This window comes from Rhagoletis pomonella, unplaced genomic scaffold (genome assembly GCF_013731165.1).
Source record: "Rhagoletis pomonella isolate Grant_MI unplaced genomic scaffold, Rhpom_1.0 Rhpom_scaffold_00014, whole genome shotgun sequence".
NCBI lineage: Eukaryota > Metazoa > Arthropoda > Insecta > Diptera > Tephritidae > Rhagoletis > Rhagoletis pomonella.
This window is the reverse complement of record NW_023458568.1, coordinates 7,075,098-7,079,183: the sequence shown is the minus strand read 5'-3', so window position 1 is coordinate 7,079,183 and position 4,086 is coordinate 7,075,098. Positions and strand designations below refer to the sequence as shown.

At 33.0% G+C, this 4,086-nt stretch overlaps 1 long non-coding RNA gene across 1 annotated transcript; it reads right to left on the bottom strand.

The window, feature by feature from the left end:
• Window positions 1-1,244: 1,244 nt before the first annotated feature.
• On the bottom strand, window positions 1,245-2,041 carry LOC118749075. The gene is made up of 3 exons (XR_004994149.1): window positions 1,891-2,041; window positions 1,723-1,835; window positions 1,245-1,591 (listed from the first exon to the last, which is right to left on the bottom strand). It is a non-coding gene; the product is annotated as an uncharacterized LOC118749075 (long non-coding RNA).
• Window positions 2,042-4,086: the final 2,045 nt, after the last annotated feature.

The following is a 4,086-nucleotide window of genomic DNA, read 5'->3' as shown; positions in this document are numbered from 1 at the left end:
AAACACAAAATAATATTTTGAAATTTCTGAATTATTTGATTAAAAACAAACTATTGGGTTACAAAGCCTATAATTGTTTAAACTCGAGGTCCACCCCATACACTATATCCATTGCCTTTGATAGTAGGTCCCAAAAACAGTTCTATTGGCAAAATTATACTTCACCATATAGATATCTTAATTATATATCGCTCACCGTCTTCAAAAGAGGCACAACTCAAAATTTGGCATTTTTGAAATTATGCGCTAAAAATGTACACAGAGCTTTTATTTACCTTTCAGCAAAAACTGGAGCAAATTTTTGTTATAATTTGTTAAAAAAAACCTAAGGTAAAGTCTCCCTTGCCCATATGATTATCATGTGCTAAGAAATAGTTTTTCGCATTTTCTGACGAACGTGTAATTTTGAGTTGTGCCCCTTTTGAAGACGGTGTGCAATATATGAGCAGAAGTGTATATATAAAAACACATATCGGTACCTTAATATATAAAGGCCCTATCTCAAATTGTCGCTGAAATGCAAAAAAGTTGTAACGTACTTATAATTCGATGCAACGCATCATAATCAATCAAAAAGTGATTTTTGGATTTTTAGTTAATTACGGGCTTTTGTACTTCAGCGACGATGTGAGATAAGGCCTTTCTGTATTAAGGTAACGATATATACTATAACTACACACATAAACTAAAATATGTATACATATATAGTATATATCGATGGCTGAGTGGAAGATCTACCTATCTCGGCAGCCAGTTCGAAAACGCTCTATCTCAAAATTCGGTTCAAAAACGCCCTATCTCACTTCAAAATGTATTGAAAATATGCTGATTTAGGGCGTTTTTGAATCGGCAGCTGAGATAGGGCGTTCTTGAAAAGTTTTTTGAGATAGAGCGTTTTCGAACTGGCTGCCGAGATAGGTCGATCTTCCACTCAGCCATCGATATATATATATGTATATACATATTATAGCTAAATATCTATCGCTCATTTACTAACAGCCAATTTCACGAAAGTAATGTAAGTGAAAAATTATTTTAATTTTTTGAATATTATATGGAAATTGACAAAATAAAAAATCATTTTCCATTTAAATTGCTGGTGAAACCGGCTGTAAGACTCATATTTTTTAGGAAAAAATTCATAATTACTCATAATATCATGCTTCATGTGATTTACAAAATTTATGTTAAGATCTTTTGTAGTTTCCGCATAAAAAGGCAATATTCATTCTTATTTTCTGCATTTTGTAAACTTTAAACGCCACTTCTGTTTTAATTTACCACTTCTGTTTTAATTTACGCCAATAATATCCACGTGTTTGTCTGTAATCCTTTTTCAAATTATCTTTTATATGTTAGTCCTCTATTCAGCAACAAACGTAGAATCTTCGTACCTGTATATTTAATGCATAACGTAAATTATTTGGTTATAATTATAAGATTTCTCACATTTTTTACATGTCCATGCTCAGCAGCATAAAAAGGCAATATTCATTCTTATTTTCTGCATTTTGTAAACATTAAACGCCTCTTATGAAAAAATACCGTTTTTGAGTTATGGCAGTCTTCTAGTAAATAATCGATATTATATCTAGAAAATTTTAAAACAATTAAATGAGCTATAAAATAATATAGTCGTAGACGCAAGAAATATTTGGAACTTGCATAATAGATTGAATGAGCACAATAATACAAACGCATGGTGGGAATGACAAAACATACCACTTCTGTTTTAATTTACGCCAACAATATCCACGTGTTTGTCTCTAATCCTTTTTCCAATTATCTTTTATATGTTAGTCCTCTATTCAGCAACAAACGTAGAATCTCCGTACCTGTATATTTAATGCATAACGTAAATTATTTGGTTATAATTATAAGATTTCTCACATTTTTTACATGTCCATGCTCAGCAGCATCATCAGAAGAAAAAAAGAAACTATAATGGCCGATTGCTTTTATTAAGTGCAGGGCTGCCATCACCCGTAATACGCTTACCCAAAGAATATAACATAAAGGGGTGAACGCAATGGCAATTTTGAACCGAAACTAAAGTCGATGTTTAAAACATCGTTAAAATTGACATCGATATATCGCCAATTTTACGATGTTGAGTAATTTGCAAATATCGATGGTAAACATCGGTTTTTTGGCCGATGTTATCGATGTTTCAGAAACATCGATGCATCGTTTGCATCCCTACCCACAGGCCCCTAGGGAACCGTTTGAATAAGGGGGAAAAACGGAATTTTCTTAGGCAAACTGAGCAGTTTGAAGTGGAATATGACCCAACTAACAGAAACCGTGGGATTTTTTAATAAAAGAAGTTATGCCAAATTAAATATCGGGCGATTTTGAATAAAGAATAAAAAAGTTTGTCAATGTTATTGTGGCTTGTTAACATTTTATTTTTAATACTTTTATTGAGCTTTGTACCTCGATTGTTTTTATTAGGAAAAATTGAAAAAGCAACAAAGTCTAAGCGGTAGAAGTTATAGCACTATTTCGGAGATCACCACATCTCCTCATCAGACTTCTTTTTTCTAGACTTCAGCAGGAATCGAACCTGCGAATTCGATGTTCAAAGTCAGAAGCGTTAACCACTGAGCTATGTACATCCCGTAAACTCTTGTTGCTAATTCATTTTCCTTATTCAACCAACTACTTACTATCAAGTGCAGCTGATTTGCCGCTATTTAAACTCGACAGCGTGGTTGTTGTTGTCAATTCTATACATCCATTTGCTTATTTGCTTTTTTGTATAGTTTCAGGCAGGCTCTTCCTAAACTATGTATTTGTCAATGTTATTGTGGCTTGTTAACATTTTATTTTTAATATTTTTATTGAGCTTTGTACCACGATTGTTTTTATTAGGAAAAATTGAAAAAGCAACAAAGTCTAAGCGGTAGAAGTTATAGCACTATTTCGGAGATCACCACATCTCCTCATCAGACTTCAGACAATAACATTGACAAAACTTAATTATAAGCAAAAAACTTAATTATAAGTAGAAAGGTCGCTAAAACCATCAGTCTACAAAGACGGAAGGCACGCCGTAAGCATACAACAACAAAAATGGGATATGCGAAAATAAAGAACAATTATGACAACTCTAAAGCAGTAATAAACAAATATCAATCTGCATCCAAAAAGCTGGTAAAACTTAAGTCTAGCATCAAATTTCTTTTAAAATGCAGAAAATCAAAATTAATTCCTAACTTTATAAAGAATTCTACTAGATGTAAGAAATTATTTGTGTTTGACTGTGACTCACATCCTGAAATAGACAGAACTTTAGCCAGACATACACATTACTACCACATAAAAATATTAAGTCTACTGATCAAACATAAACATAACACATTAAGAAAACAAAAACAGAAGGTGGAAGAAATAGCAACAAAATTAAAGAAACAGCTGAGCGCAGATGACTTAAAAGAACTCATGGAGAGTGAGCAGAACGTCGCAGATAAGCTTACAACAACACTGAAAAAGCGACAAGAATTTAAATATGAGAAATTGCGGAACAAACGAAACAATATCTTTGTCGACAACAACAAGCATGAAGATTGGTTTGTAAATAAAACGAAAGTAGAGTTCCCGCCAGACGTGAAATCATTGCTGTCGAAAGGTCCAAAGTTCGGGTTACCAATTGAGAACAAAAGATTCCCTCTTTTTCAGTACATCGCGGATGGAGAAGATCTGATACAAACTCTTAAGGACAAAGAGCAACAAGAAGAGGCGCGTACCAAATTATCATTCTTAATAAAAGACCACAAAACAACAAATAAGCAAAGTGCAAAAGAGTGTGCAATTATAGACACAGTGGAACGGACGCGGAAATTTCTGAGGAAAAATAACAACATTCGAATTTTAACATCTGACAAAGGAAACAAAACGGTAGCAATGGAAATAAATGACTACAACAGTAAAATGGCAGATATATTATGTGACTTAACTACGTATAGAATACAAAGACAGGATCCCACATCGAGACTACAAAATAAAAATAATATTTTAGTCGACAAACTTTATAAAATGGAAATTATTTCAAAAGCCGAACGGAATTAGCTCACCTCAACCACC